General features: G+C 44.7%; 2 pseudogenes; both read left to right on the top strand.

Moving 5' to 3' along the window:
* The window catches only part of LOC135273918 (macrophage colony-stimulating factor 1 receptor-like), a 36219-nt pseudogene extending 21785 nt beyond the window's left edge, over positions 1–14434 (top strand).
* A 1254-nt stretch (positions 14435–15688) lies between these two features.
* On the top strand, positions 15689–16214 carry LOC135273917 (calmodulin-regulated spectrin-associated protein 3-like; annotated as a pseudogene).
* The last annotated feature ends 224 nt before the right edge of the window (positions 16215–16438 follow it).

Genomic DNA, 16438 nt, shown 5'->3' with positions numbered 1-16438 from the left:
TCTTCCCTCTACTTTCCTGTACGGTTAAACGTTAACAGGATAAATGCTGAAAATAAAACATTCTCAAAGTAAAAGAGCTATACCAGAAGAATTGTAGAAATGGCCTGGGCATTTTTTCCCTTTGGTTCACAGATTTGATATTCCATGAAATTTAGAAATAATTTCTTCCATATCCCAGCTTTTCAAACCTGGGATATGGAAGAAACCGACACTCGAGTTCTTTGGGAAGGTGCGCTTGCAAAGTGTGTGGATCCTGGATTTCTTCTTCTAGATGAGCTCTAGCTGAGAGGAGAAGGCTTCGTTAGTTCCAGTGGTGCCTCGTACCTTAATACATTGTGTTTAATGAGTAATAACCTAAGTCAAAGGTGCTGTATCTACAGTGGGCCCAGAAGTCCACTGGGCCCATCACTATGTTTCAGAGGGAAGAATCTGCATCAGAGAGCCCCGGAAGCAATCGTGGCTCAGCTGTGATGCCATTAGAACATGAAGTCCTCCAGGAAGATGCTGTAGGAATGGTCTCCATCTCAGGGCTTGGAGAGCAGCCGGAGACAAGGAGAGTGGCCCAGGAGGGTGGTGGCAGTCAGCTGTACGCTGTGGCCTGTCAGCCTCAGAGCCAGAAGTTAAACACAGGTAGGCAGGCTCCAGAGGCCCCGCTCCTCACTGTGGGGCCATAGCCATACAAAGCATGTTGGTTTGGTTGCTGCTTTGACTATAGGTATTCAGTTTTTATTTGAAGAAACTTATGTTTTTTATAAGTGTTACATGTGCACATTTGCTTTTTAGAAATGTTGGGAACTTTTTATATTGAGTCACGGCTACTGTGAACAATATGCTGCTATGAACATAGGTGTACAAATTGCTGTTCAAGTGCATGCTTTCAGTTATTTTGAGTATTTGCCCAAAAGTGGAATTGCTGAATTATATAATATTTAATTTTTGAGAAACCACCATACTGTTTTCCTTTCCTTTCTTTCTTTCTTTTTTTTTTTAATTTTTTTTTAAGACGGGCTTTCACTATGTTGATCAGGCTGGTCTTGAACTCCCGACCTCAGGTCATCTGCCTGCCTTGGCCTCCAAAGTGCTTGGATTATAGGCATGAGCCACCACACCCGGCCTGGTTTGTTGTTTTTTTTTTTTAGCCAGAGTCTCACTCTGTTGCCCAGGCTGGAGTGCAATGGTGCTATCTTGGCTCACTGCAACCTCTGCCTCCCAGGTTCAAGAGATTCTCCTGCCTCAGCCTTCCAAGTAGCTGGGATTATAGGCACCTGCAACTACACCCAGCTAATTTTTGTATTTTTAGTAGAGACAGGGTTTCGCCATGTTGGCCAGGCTGGTCTCAAACACCTGACCTCAGATGATCCACCCGCTTTGGCCTCCCAAAGTGCTGGGATTACACAGGAGTGAGCCACAGTGCCCAGCCTAATTTTGTTTTGTTTTGTTTTGTTTTGGCAACCCTTGGTGCTAAACTAATTTTGTATTTTTAATAGTGATGGGATTTTGCCATGTTGGCCAGGCTGTTCTTGAACTCCTGACCTCAGGTGATCTGCCCACCTTGGCCTCCCAAAGTGCTGGGATTACAAGCGTGAGCCATGGCGCCTGGCCCACCACATTGGTTTTCATAATGGCCACACCATTATACATTTCCAGTGTTTGGGGACTCTAATTTCTTCACATCCTTGACAGCACTTGTTTTTTTGTGTGTTTTGACAGTAGTCATCCTATCCTAACAGAGTGAGATGACGTGTCACTGTGGATTTGATTTTTTTTTTCATTTCCCTAATGATTAGTGATGTTGAACATTTTTTATGTGCTTAATGGCCGTTCATATACCTTCTTTGGAGGAATATCTGTTCAAGTCCTTCGCCCATTTTAAAATCAAGTTTTTTTGTTTGTTGTTGGGTTGTAGTTTCTTTATATATCTTTATATTAACCCCTTGTCAGATATGATTTACAAATATTTAGTTCCATTCCACAGATTGCCTTTTCACTCTGTTCATTGTGTCTTTTGCACAGAAGTTTTCAATTTTGGTGCAGTCCTATTCTTTTGTTACCTGTGGTTTTGGTGTCATATCCAGGAACTCATGCCAAATCCAATATCATGTTGCTTTTCCCTTCTGCGTTCTTTTATTTTATTTGTTTACTTTTTGAGATGCAGTCTTGCTCTGTTGCCCAGGCTGGAGTGTATGGTGCAGTCTCAGCTCACTGCAACCTCTACCTGCTGGGTTCAAGTGATTCTCCCGCCTGAGCCTCCTGAACAGCTGGGACTATGGGTGCATGCCACTACGCCCAGCTAAATTTTGTATTTTTAGTAGAGACAGGGTTTCACCATGTTGGCCAGTTGGCCAGAATGGTCACGATCTCTTTACCTCATGATCTGCCCGCCTTGGCCTCCCAAAGTGCTGGGATTACAGGGATGAGCCACCACGCTCAGCTCTTTTAGCAATTTTATACTTATAGCTCCTGCATTTAGGTGTTTGAACCATCTCAAGTTAATTTTTGTGTATGGTGTAATGTTAGGATCCAACTTGAGTATTTTGCATGTGGATACCCAGTTTTCCCAGCACCGTTTGTTGAAAAGGCTGTCCTTTCCCCCGTGAATGGTCTTGACACCTTGTGAATCATGTGACCATGTTTGTGAGGATTTACTTCTGAGCTGTCTAGTCTATCTCACTGGTCTATATGCCTGTCTTTGTGCTAGTACCACACTGTAATATCTACAGAATACATATACACACTTGTACACACACTAGTACCACACTGTTTCACTATAGCTTTGTAGTAAGTTTTGGAATCAAAAGATACTCTGTTCTCCTTTTAAAGATTGTTTTGACTATTTAGGGTACCTTGAAATTCCATATACATTTTAGGATGAAATTTTCTATTCTGCAAAACATGTATTTGGGATTTTAAAAATAGGGATTTTATTAAAGCTGTAGAACACTTTGCGTAGTATAGACATCTTAACAATATTAGTTCTAATCCAGGAACACAGATAGCTTTGTATCTTAATTAAAAACAAGCTTTTTTTTGAGATAGGGTCTCACTCTGTCACCACCCAGGCTGGAGTGCAGTGGCATGACCACGGCTCACTGCCGCCTTGACCTCCTGGGCTCTCTAAAATGATCCTCCCACCTCAGTCTCCCAAGCAACTAGGTTAACAGGCATGCGCCCCCATTGCCTGGATAATTTTTTGAAATTTTTATTTTATCTATTTATATTTTTGAAACAGGGTCTTGCTCTGATGCCCAGGCCGGAGTGCAGTGGCACATTTATGGCTTACTGCAGCCTTGAACTTCTGGACTCAAACAATCCTTTCACCTCAGCCTACCAAGTAGCTGGGACTGCAGGCATCCACCACTGTGCCTGGCTAAGTTTTATTTTTTTGGAGATGGGGTCTTGCTATGTTGCCTAAGCTGATCTTGAATTCCTGGCCTCAAAGAATCCTCCCATCTCAGCCTCTGAGTCAATAGGGTTACAGGCTTGAGCCACTACACTTGGCTAATCTCACTAGTAATTTTGTTATAATGAATAGGTATGAGATTGGGCTCCACTTTTAAAAAATTTTATGAAATAGCCAATGACTGACCTTTTTTTTTCCCCCCCACTCTGGATACCACTAATATTCTCCAATGCTTTTCTCTTTCTGTTTGTACATTTTTCAGGCTCTCCCATTGACAGTCATAACGAAGTAAGAAAAAGAAGACGGGGAAGAGGAAGTAGAAAACCACAGCATAAATTTACCAAGAATAAGCTGAGTGTATTTGAGCAGTCATTTGCAGAGAATCCTTATCCTGATTTTACAAACAGGGAAAAACTGGCTGGTCAAGTTTCTTGTCCTGTGTTTGTAATAGATATTAGTAAAATATTCAAAGCTTTGCGTATCTTTTTATAGATAATATGGAAAATATAAAGAAGTATGAAAAAGCTTAGCATTTTATCACATAGGACAAAGTGATTTTTTTTTTTTTATAGAGACAGGGTTTCACCATGTTGGTCAGGCTAGTCTCGAACTCCTGACCTCAGGTGATCCACCCATCTCGGCCTCCTAAAGTGCTGGGATTACAAGCATGAGCCACCACACCCGGCCTATGATTTCTTTTAGGCTGGGCGCAGTGGCTCACACCTGTAATCTCAGCCTTTGGGAGGTTGAGGTGGGAAGATCACTTGAAGCCAGGAGTTCGAGACCAGACTGACCAACATGGCAAAACCCCGTCTCTACCAAAAATGCAAAAATTAGCCAGGCGTGTTGGCATGTGCCTGTAATCCCAGTGATTCAGGAGGCTGAGGCAAGAGAATCACTTGAACCTCAGAGGCGGAGGTTGCAGTGTGCCCAGATGGCACCACTGCACTCCAGCCTGAGTGACAGTGTGAGAATCTCAAAAAAAGAGCAATTTTTTTGGCGGTTGTTCATCTCAATGTGGGCATGAATATATTATGTATGCATTTTAATGAAAAATACACTATTCTGAGGCAAAATTGGGAGCAGTGGTCCATTTAAGAAGGTGCTGTAGGCTGGCTGCAGTGGCTCACACCTACAATCCCAGCACCTTGGCAGGCCAAGGCCAGTGGATCACCTGAGGTCAAGAGTTCAAGACCAGCCTGGCCAACATGGGAAAACACTGTCTCTACCAAAAATACAAAAATTAGCCAGATGTGGTGGCACACCTCTGTAATCCCAGCTACTCTGGAGGCTGAGGTAGGAGAATTGCTTGTACTCGGGAGGTGGAGGTTGCAGTGAGCCAGCATTGCACCACTGCACTCCAGCCTGGACAACAGAGTGATAGTCTGTTTCAAAGAACAAAAAAAGAAAGAAAAAAAAAGAAAAGAAGCTAATATTGTTATTCTCCAGGATAGAGACAGTGATGGTTTTGACCAGGGTGCTAGCTGTGGAATTAGGGAACTGGGAAGACCTTTAATTTTTAAAGGTGGAGCTGCTTATAGTTTGCCAAGATATTGGGTATGCAATGAGAAGGCCAGAGGTAAGGATACCTCCAAAGTTTTGGCTTGAGGAAATGGAATATTGGGGGTGCCTTTAACTGATAGGGGAGCTTGGGAGAAGAGTAGTTTTGTGTTAGACATTTGGAGTTTTATTTACTTTGCACACGTTAAGTTTGGTATGCTAATCAAACCTCTGTGGTGTTTACCTCAAAGCGTAAGTAAAAAGTAAGGCATGCAAGTCTGAAGGCCGGGAGGAAGAACGTGGCTTGACAGTGTCACAGGACGTGGCACAGAACCCCACAGCGTCAGTAGTTGCTTCCTAACCATTTATTGCATGAACCAATATTTTGTTTGGGGATTTTCCGATATGATTGTTGTAAATTGTTAAAGCACAACATTTTACTGTATTTGAATTTATATTATTATACACACATTTTTTCTCTAATCCCCTGACAGATTATATACACACATTTAAGAAGAGTTTCATATTTCTCTTCTGTAATTATTCACTTACTATTGCATGTTTTGGTTGCTTGACAGAAGGACAAAATTGTGTTAGTGAAAACCAAGAAAGAATATAAACAGCTTTGGAAAATAAAAGTATAGGCAAATATTATGTAATGAAATTCTTTTTTTTTTTTTTTTTATGGGGAGGAGGAAAAAGGAAGAGAAAGAAAGAGAGAGAATGGGGAGGAGGAAAAAGGAAAAGAAAGAGGGAGAGAGAATGGGAGTATTGCTTTCTTGCCCAGGCTAGAATGCAATTTAGTAATGGGTATTGAAAACCTCTTTTATACTGATAATTATACTTAATGATGTAGTCAGGAAGGAATAAGGGAAGAAGATAACAAACAAACAGCCAACCAATATTTCATTTAAAGCTATGAAATGCTATGCGATTACTGAGGAGTGATTTACTTCCAATTATATAGTCACTTTTGGAATAGGTGTGAGGTGGTAATGTATGTTTTGTGTATTTGAAGTGGAGAGTTCTATAAATGTTTATTAAGTTTACTTGTTCCTGGTCTGAGTTCAAATCCTGAATATCCTTGTTAATTTTCTATCTCGTTGATCTATAGAATCTTTAGCTATTCTTGTTACATTGATCCTTTTACCATTATGCAATGTCCTTCTTTGCCTCTTTTGATCTTTGTTGCTTTAAAGTCTACTTTATCAGAGGCGAGAATTGCATCTCCTGCTTTTTGTTTATTTGTTTATTTTTACTCTCTGGTTGGTAAATCTTCCTCCTTCTCTTTGAGTCTTTGTGTATCGCTGCATGTAAGATGGGTCTGGATGCAGCATACCGATGGGTTTTGGCTTTTTATTCAATTAAAATATATATAACTTTAATACTGGCGTTTGATGCTAGCTGGCTGTTTTGCCCATTAGTTGATGTAAATTTTTCACTGTATTAATGTTCTTTGCTTTTTGATATATTTTTGGAAAGGCTGATATTGGTTGTTCCTTTATATGTATAGTGCTTCTTTCAGAAGCTCTTGTAAAGCAGGCCTGGTGGTGGTGAACTCTCTAAGTGCTTGTTTGTTCGCAAAGGATTTAATTTTTCCTTCGCTCATAAAGCTTAGTTTGGCTGGATAGGAAATTCTGGGTTGAAAGTTCTTTTCTTTAAGGATGTTAAATATTGGTCCCCACTCTTTTCTGGCTTGTAGGGTTTCTGCTGAGAGATCTGCTGTAAGTCTGATAGATTTCCCTTTATGGGTAACCTGACCTTTCTCTCTGGCTGCCCTTAGTATTTTCTCCTTCATTTCAACCCTAATAAATCTGGCAATTATGTACCTTGGGGTTGGTCTTCTTGAAGAATATCTTTGTGGTGTTCTCTGTATTACCTGGAGTTGAATATTACCTTGCCTTGCTAGGTTGGGAAAGTTTTCCTGAATGATATCTTGAAGAGTCTTTTCCAACTTGGATTCATTCTCTTCATCACATTCAGGTACACCTATCAAACGTAGATTAGGTCTTTTCACATAGTCCCATATTTCCTGGAGACTTTGCTCATTCCTTTTTATCCTTTTTTCTCCAATCTTGTCTTCTCGTTTAATTTCACTGAGCTGGTCCTCGACTTCTGATATCCTTTCTTCTGCTTGATCAATTCGACTGTTTAAGCTTGTGCATGCTTCGCGAAGTTCTCGTGTGGTGCTTTTCAGCTCCATCAATTCACTTATATTCCTCTCTAAATTGTCCATTCTCGTTAGCATTTCGTCAAACCTTTTTTTAAGGTTCTTAGTTTCTTTGCATTGCGTTAGAACAAGTTCTTTTAATTCACAGAAGTTTCTCATCACCCACATTTTGAAACCTGCTTCTGTTACTGGAACACACTCGTTCTCCATTAAGCCTTGTTCCGTTACTGATGAGGAATTGCGATCCCCTGTGGAGGGAGAGGCATTCTGATTTTGAGTATTCTCTGCCTTTTTAGGCTGTTTTCTTCCCTTGATTATATATTTATCCATCTGTCGTCTTTGTAATTACCGACTTTCTAACTAGGTCTCTGAGCGGACGTCCAACTTTTTGATTCCCAGCGCCGAAAACTGAGCAATCCACTGCGCCGGCCAAGACAGCGGTGTTAAGATTGATGGTGCCTTTCTGCCCAGGAATCTCCGGACTCTGCACCAAGAACTGCCGCTTTAAGGCGCCAGCAAAACCGCCGCGCCGGCCACAAGAGTCGCACTGGCGACCCGTGGGGCTCCTCCGCTGGGAATCTCCTGGTCCGTGAGCTACAAATATTCGTCCGAAAGTGTGGCGTCCTCTCGTTCTCTGCGCTTTCACTGGGAGCTACGTGCCCGAGCTGCTAGTGATCAGCCATCTTGGATCTCTCTCCTGTAATGAAATTCTTATAAAAGTTTCATGAAGTGGGCTGGGTGTGATGGTTCATGCCTGTAATCCCAGCACTTTGGGAGGCCGAGGTGGGCGGATTGCCTGAGGTCAAGAAGTTGAGACCAGCCTGGCCAACATGGCGAAACCCTATCTCTACAAAAATGAGCTAGGCATGGTGGAGTGTGCCTGTAATCCCAGCTATTCGGGAGGCTGAGGCAGGAGAATCGATTGAACCCAGGAGGCAGAGGTTGCAGTGAGCTGAGATGGCACCACTGCATTCAGTCTGGGTGACAGAGTAAGACTCTGTCTCAAAAAAAAAAAGTTTCATGAACTGAAAATGTTTCAAGGGAAATACAAACCAATAATTTTCTGCAAATAAGTAGAAAATCCAAATAAGGTAAATAACTAGGATAAGCAGGGTACAAATGGGAGAACTGGTCCTTTTTTTTTTGAGACAGGATCTCACTCTGTTGCCCTGGCTGGAGTACAGTGGCACAATCATGGCTCACTGCAGCACTGACTACCTGGGCTTAAGTGATCCTACCTCAGCCTCCTGAGTAGTTGGGACCACAGGCCATGATGCCTGGCTAATTTTTTTTTTTTTTAACATAGAAGTGGAGTTTTGCCATATTGCCTAGACTGGGCTCAAACTCCTGTGCTCAAGCAATCCTCCCGCCTCAGCCTCCCAAATTGCTGGGATTACAGCATGAGCCATTTCTCCTGGGCTTGGTCAAACATTTAAGTAAACATTCTTACACTGTTCATTTATTTAAATTTCTAACTTGGTGACAGTTGGGTTGCTCAGTGTCAAAACTGCTTTTTAATTATTTTTTATCCTTTCTACTTGTCAGAGGGATAGATTCCTGAAAGAAAGTTCATAGATAATGGCAGATGAAATTACACTGAACTGAACTGATCTGAGCTGCATGTGCTTAAAGAAAGTGCACATGGTGTGATTAGGAAGCAAGCGTAGTTGAGGGGAGGGCCACAGGAGGCTCTGTCATGAGAAAGTGAACTCTTGTCTTATAGTTGGACCCTTACAAGATCTACCTCCTAATGGCTCTGTAATGCCCGACAGGTTGACTCTTGGACCTTATCTTTCTGTAAAATGTATATCATTATGTTGTGGTGGTATTGCGAGGAGAAAATGAGTATGTCTGGAGGAAACAGGTTCATTGTGCATGGTCACAATTTTGTTTTATTTGTTTACCTATTTATTTTGAGATGGAGTCTCACTCTGTCACCCAGGCAGGAGTGCAGTGGCACGATCTCAGCTCACTGCAGCTTCCGCTTCCTGGGTTCAAGGGATTTTCTTCTCTCAGCCTCCCGAGTAACTGAGATTACAGGTGTGCACCACCATGCCCAGCTAATTTTTGTATTTTTAGTAGAAATGAGATTTCCTCATGTTGGCCAGGCTGGTCTCGAACTCCTGACCTCAGGTGATCTGCCCACCTCAGTCTTTCAAAGTGCTGGGATTACAGGCGTGAGCCACTGTGCCCAACCCACAACTTTGTTTTAAGCAGTCATTATAGGTGTGGATCAGAAATCTTTCTAGCTTTAAGTGCTGCTAAACTAAAGTGATTCTGAACTTGTAGACTGAGGGGTTCCAGGAGGGATCAAATATTAAAAGGCCCCCCAGACATGCTTGCCTGCATCATATGTCTCTAGGTGTTCTACCACAACCAGAGCTTATTAGGATGGAGAGTCTAAAACAGTGTTGATCATTTTTCCCTCCCTCGAACCTCTAGGAGTTAGAGTTGGCATGTATAATTATCCTGTCTTTATGAAGGAGGGGAAAAAAATGAAGACTACAGGTGTCAAACGGAATGCTTAGAGTCACATATAAAATGTCTTGTCCAAGTTACTACAAACTCTTGCTTGTACTTTGCATGACTTTTGAATACAGTGAATTTAAGAGTATAATTCAGAATATATTGAATCATAAGTTTATCCTGGTAGGTCCGCTTGAGTAAAATAAATAAGTTAGGGAAAGTCTGGAAGTCTGTTCTTTCCAAATGCAGAGAATCGCAGACAAGTTTATGGGAGATTTTGAAAGGTCCAGGTCTGCACGTACAGATGGGCCACTGCAACTACAGGCAGTTGAGATTTTGAAATTGTGCACAATTTATAACATTCATAATGTGCAGCCCCACAAAGGATTGCCATCATTATCTGAGTCTTATTCAAGATCAGGAAACGAGTCAGTGATCATGCTGAGACTAAGCTTAACTGTAAAACTCTCCTACATTGTGGAAATGCATTGTACAATATAACTTAACAGACAGATTGAATTAAGAAACTGATCTTTCTCTTTAGAACTGGTTTCAAAATACAAGAGCCAGACTACCACCTAGAGAGAGACACAGAACATTCGCTGCCAGGAAATTACATGATTCCTCTACCGAAGGCCACCCATTTCCAAAAATCCAGGAAAACAAGGTGGAATCTCCCAAAGATGACAGTGAGCAGAACTCTTGTACCCAGGAAGTTCTACTGGGTGGAGCTGGCCACTCTTCCGTGGAGACACAAGGGATTCCCAATTAACGTGATGGCTAAAATAACTCTGCAGCCTTATGGGTTAAAAGGAAACTTAAGTGTGATTTGGAGTATCCAGGTGACACAGAAAATGACCCTTCTTGATGTAGATCAATATTATTTCCTCATCATTCTGCATTTCCTCCTCAGTATTCTGAAAGGGATAAGCCCGAGATAGGGGAAAGCCAGCATGCAAGGCCCTTCCCTTTGCACAGTGTTTATCGTGTGCAGGGAGGGAGGCAGCAGCAGGAGGAGCAAAAAGGTCATTTTCTTTACTCAATCTTTCAAGGACAGCAGCAGAATGGTTGAGGATATCATCATGAGCAGACTCAGCCTCAGAATCACCCGGAGAAGCTGGTCTTCCAGGATCAGGCTCTAATGTATATGAATCCCAGGATTTAGGGAAGCAGACGCCTTCCCTTCAGTCCCAGCAGCATGGCCGATATTCCCAAAGTAATGGAGAGCCCCTGTGCTCTCAGTTGTGGCACACCCTTTGCAAATAGTGATCAGATCTCCACAAATCCCTCCTGGGCAACATAAGCAGCAACACATCTGGCTGCAGAGCAACCTACGTCCCAAATCCAGCAGCTTTGGGATGAGAAGTCTGCAAGTGTTTACTGCTGGTACCAGGACTGTGGTGCTAGGCTTCAGAGAACATCACCCACAGGTCATCCCACACCATTCACGCAGAAGCCCGAGGAAGAGGGCTCTGCAGCGCTTGCACATGAAGATGCTGAACCCAGGAAGGCTCTGCAAGCTGTTGGTCTCTTCTGGTAGGGCAGCAGTGTCCTGAGAAGGTGGAGCTAGAGCATGCAGAACAAAACTAACAAGCACCAAGGCAGCAAGCAAGGCAACCCCCAAATGACAGCAGTTGCCAAATCCAAAGCAGTCTGTGCTTCAGAAGACGGAGGCTCTTGCACAGTCCCTGTCTCATACATTGTCTCCTCCTTAGAAGATACGCAACAAGCAGTACAAGAATGTGAAGGACCCTGCTGCCCAGCTTCTGTATGGAGGGGTCTCTGAGGTGGCTACAGCAAAGCTGTCATCTCCATGGACCAGGACGGCATCTCCAGCCATGGGGCATGACCTGCTGGGATGGCAGCTGTGTGTCCTTTCACAGACCCACCAAAGCTCTGACTGTGAAGCACACCCCAACATCAGCCTAGCCTGCATACACTTAAGGCATAGAATCACCTGAGGCTTCTTTATTGAAGATAGGGACTCCCGATGGAGTTGCAGCCCCAGCCGTTGCACCATAAAGAGCCCCAGGGGAATCACTTCTCAAGTATTCTGGAGTTCTGTCCATTGGAGCAGGTCCAGTGCTGCCCTGCGCAGCTCCTCAGGCTGCATCCTGGACACTAAGTGGCGCTGTTTGCACAGCAGCCTTCTAGGCGAGCAGCCCTTCCTGAACAGCAGGGTTCCCTCGAGTGCTTCGTGTAAAAGCACATCCACTGTATAGAATTTGTGTCCTTTCTATTTTGTTTTCTTGATGATATTTAATTAATTACAAAATGACGTATGTTAGTTATGATAGTTTAAGCAATACAGAGCAAAGCCTAGTCTTTTATTCTTGCACTCTGAATTTACAGTCCTGGAGACTCTGAACTCACATTGTATAAGCTACATTGTAAAGAGTTTGATAATCCCTTCCCTTTCCCTTCCCCACTCCCCCTTCCCCTTCCTTCTTCTACATTGCGTGATGTTTTTCATGTTTATATTCTAACCAGTTGTGGCATGTGATGCTAATTTGCAGAATAAAGCATGTTTTGTACATGTTTCCAAGGCATATGGCATGCAGATATACGTCATTTTGTAAATATCTTCCTTCTCTTACTACAAGATTAAGAATAGGTAAAGAGCAACTCTTCAATGCAGGTGATGAGTGTGATTTGCACAATCATGTTGGACAGCCAATTGGAATATTTATTGAAGTTGTAGCTGCCGAGCAATTCTGTTACTGGATGTGTCCCATAGACAAACTCTTGGGCATTCTTATGGAACACTGAGCCCAAAATAAGACACATCATATAATGTAATAAGCGAGGACAGCTGAAAAATAGCCTAGATTTGTGTAATGGTGTGAGTGTTCTGGGACATACTATTTAGTAAAAAATCAAATTCTTGAATAGTTTGATTATATGATAATCATGAAAATAAGAGATAAAGCAGCAAGTAATGATTATTCTTGGATATATACATCCATTCACACATGGAAAAAGTACAAAAACATGAACTGAGTTTACATTCACTAAATTAGTAAGAGTTACATTTGGATAAGAAAAAGTTTTTTTCTCTAATGTTATGAAACGTAAGTTGTAAATGTGAATAAAAATTCTAGAACTTTGATTCATCAAGTTTCATATTCACACCTAATTACCTCAACTACCAAAGATGGAATTTTTATTTCTATACAATCCTATTTATCTTTACTTTACTGCATTAGCTGAAAACTGCCAGTAATGCTCTATATGGAATCAGTGAGAGATAGTGTCATTGGTTGAATTTCCCAGTTTTAAATTCGATGTGATAGTTAGCTTATATTAATCAATTTTCTGCCAGAAGAGCCCCTTTGATTCCTAGTGCAGCTTTATATCTCCCCTTTGTATAGGTTTTGAGTGATTTTTTTCAATAATTGCCAAAATCATGACTTTTTTCCTGTTATGTTATTTCAGTAGATTTTTTTGTTTTGTTTTTTGTTTTTGAGATGGAATCTCACTCTGTCACCCACGCTGGAGTGCAGTGGCACAATCTCGGCTCACTGCAACCTCTGCCTCTCAGGTTCAAGAGATTCTCCTGCCTCAGCCTCCCAAGTAGCTGGGACTATAGGCACATGCCACAGCACTCAGCTAATTTTTGTATTTTCAGTAGAAAAGGGGTTTCATCATATTGGCCAGAATGGTCTCAATTTCTTGACCTCTTGATCCACCCAGCTCGGCCTCCCTAAGATCTGGGAGTACAGGCCTGAGCCACCGCACCCATGTTGGGGGGAAACCCTGCAAGAGCCGAGGCAAGCATCTGAAGCCTCAGCATGTTCTCATATAAACATAGAATTAAAAAACGTGAAGGTGGCTGTGAAGACGCTGAAGTCTGCAGCCCACATGGATGAGAAGGAGGCCCTCATGTCCAAGCTGAAGATTATGAGCAACCTGGGCCAGCACAAAAACATCATCAACCTTCTGGGAGCCTGCACCCATGGAGGCCCTCTACTGGTCATCACAGAGTACTTTTGCTACGGCAATCTGCTCAACTTTCTGAGAAAGAAGACTGAGGCCATTCTTGGAACCAGCCTGAGTCCTGGCCAGGACCCCAAGGGAGGTGCTGGCTATAAGAACATCCCCCTAAAGAAGAAACACATCTGCAGGGACAGCAGCTTCTCCAGCCAGGGTGTGGACACCTATATGGAGATGAGGCCCATCTCCAATTCTTCAAATGACTCCTCCTCTGAGCAAAATCTGGACAAGGAGGAAGAATGGCCTCTGGAGCTCTGGGACCTGCTTCACTTCTCCAGTCAAGTGGCCCAGGGAGTGGCCTTCCTTGCTTCCAAGAATAGCACCCACTGGGATGTGATGAGGCAGTGCAAAATGTGCTGTTGACCAGTGGGCATGTGGCCAAGATTGGAGACTTTGGGCTTGCTAGGGACATCATGAATGACTCCAACTACATCAAGGGCAATGCTCACCTGCCTGTGAAGTGGATGGCTCCAGAGAGCATCTTTAACTGTGTCTATACAGTTCAGAGTGATGTCTGGTCCTATGGCATCCTCCTCTGGGAGATCTTCTCACTCAAGCTGAATCCCTACCTAGGAATCCAGGTGAACAGCAAGTTCTATAAACTGGTGAAGGATGGATACTAAATGGCCCAGCCTATATTTGCCCCAAAGAATACATAAAGCATCATGAAGGCCTGCTGGGCCTTGGAGCCCACCCACAGACCCACCTTCCAGCAGATCTGCTCCCTCCTTCAGGAGCAGGCCCAAGAGGACAGGAGAGAGTGGGACTATACCAGTCTGCCAAGCAGCAGAAGCGGTGGCAGCAGCAGTGAGCCTGAGGAGAGCTCTAGTGAGCAGCTGGCCCCTCTCAAGCAAGGGGATATCCCCCAGCCCTTGCTGCAGCCCAACAGCTATCAGTTCTACTGAGGAGGCGATGACAGGGAGCACCACTCTCCCCTCCTCTAAGCTTCAACTCCTCCATGGATGGGGCAACATGGGGAGAACATACTAACTCTGCCTTCAGTCATTTCACTCAACAGCTTGGCCCAGCTCTCAAACTTGGGAAAGTGAGGGTGAGGGATCCAGGGGAGGTCAGAGGATCCCACTCCCTAAGCATGGGCCATCACTGCCAGTCAGGGGCTGGGGGATGAGCCCTCACCCCCCACCCCCACTGTTCTCATGGTTTTGGCTTTGTGTTTGCTATGCCAACTGGTAGATCTCCAGCCCGCTCTAACATCTCCACTTCCAAGAACCCCCTTTTCTAATCTCGTCATCTTAATGGAATGGACTGACTTCATGCCTATGAAGTCCCCAGGAGCTACACTGATAGGCTCCTTGAACAAGACAGACTGGCAGAGAAGTGAGATCTCCCTCTCAGAGAGGAGCAGAAAGAGCAGCAGGTGCTCACAGACCACACTCAGCTCAGGTCCCTTGGAGCAGGGTGGCTCCTGTAGGAATCTCACAGGATTCCTGTAGGAACCTCCTAGTCTCTGCCCTATAAACCTTCTTTACTCCACAGCCCCCCACCCCCAATCTGGTACTGCTGTAATGAGCCAAGTAGCAGCTAAAAGTTGGGAGTGTTCTGCCCAGTCCCTGTCATTCTGGGCTAGAAGGTACGCTAGAAGGTACCAAGCAGGAAGCACAAACTCCCCCAAGCTGACCCGTCATCATGCCAGGGGATTTCCTTGTCAACATTAAACTAAGAGCATTACTGCCAAAAAAAAAAAAAAAAAAAAAAAAAAGGGAGGGAGGAGACCATGAGGAGGCCGACAGCCCATCCCCAGCTGTGTCCACTGTCCCCGGAGCCCCCATGCCCACCTCGGCCCCTGCTGCCCAGGCTCCACCCAAGTAGGAGGTGGGCCTTCGGTGGGGGGAATTCACTTGGCTGGAGTACAAGTGCTGGGCTGACCTGTAGCTGATGGACCACCTCAATAAGGTACTGTGGCCCCAGGCTTCAGGGTCCGGGGGCCTGGGTCAGGGTGGGAGGAGGGCCCCCCAGTGTTGCTCAGGTTGCTGTGATGACTCAGCCCTGGTACAAAGTCCAGCACGTGGCCTGCTGGGCTCTCAGTTGAGCAAAATCTATTCCCAGTCCACCCTGTCACTGTCCACTGTGGCCAACGAGCCCCCGATAACCTCAGGGTGAAGAGGCCCACGTCTTGGGCTCCCTCCCCATCGGGCCTCATGGCCCCAAGCTACCTGCCTGGGAGCCGAGAATGGGACTGGGAGAATAGCAGCAATGTCCCCTCCCCAGCATCAGTGCTCGAGTACACAGGTCCACGACTGTACAAGGAGCCCAGCGCCAAGTCCAACAAGTTCATCACCCACAATGCCCTGTCACACTGCTGCCTGGTGGGCAAGGTGAACCAACCGCAGAAGAACCGCATTCTGGAGGAAATTGAGAAAAGCAAGGCCAACCACTTCCTGATCCTCTTTTGTGACTCCAGCTGCCAGTTCCAGGCACTCTACACACTGTTGGGGGAGAAAAAGGAGCTGTTGTGGCTGGTGGGGTACAGGCCCTGAACCGTCACAGCATCTGCAAGTACAACTCCGTGGAAGGCATCTCCAAGTACAACTCTGCTGCAAGCACTTCACCCAGATCCCCGCCAAGACCATGTCCATGAGCACCGATGCCTTCACCATCCAGGGACACCTCTGGCAGGGCAAGAAACCCACCACTCCCAAGAAGGGCAGCGGCACCCCCAAATAGCCCCACCCGGGGCTAGGCCCCACGTGCTGCGGCTGCCGCCTCCCAGAGGACAGTGAGTTGGTATTTCTGGGTCCTGTCTTTCCCCAACCATGTCTGGGAGGGGCTGGAGTCTCCACCCTCTGACTTTGAGTCCAGTCCTGCTAGGGTAGCTGAGCTGGGAGGTCCAGGGATTCAGGGCTCAGCTCAGTCCCCTTGTCTGTCCTCCCCGACTTCTTGAATAAAAT

The sequence above is a fragment of the Aotus nancymaae genome, unplaced genomic scaffold (assembly GCF_030222135.1).
Source record: "Aotus nancymaae isolate 86718 unplaced genomic scaffold, 86718_ANA_hifiasm-v0.15.2.pri h1tg000010l, whole genome shotgun sequence".
Taxonomy (NCBI): Eukaryota; Metazoa; Chordata; class Mammalia; order Primates; family Aotidae; genus Aotus; species Aotus nancymaae.
Note: the sequence above shows the minus strand (reverse complement) of the source record. Positions and strands in the feature narration are given on the sequence as shown.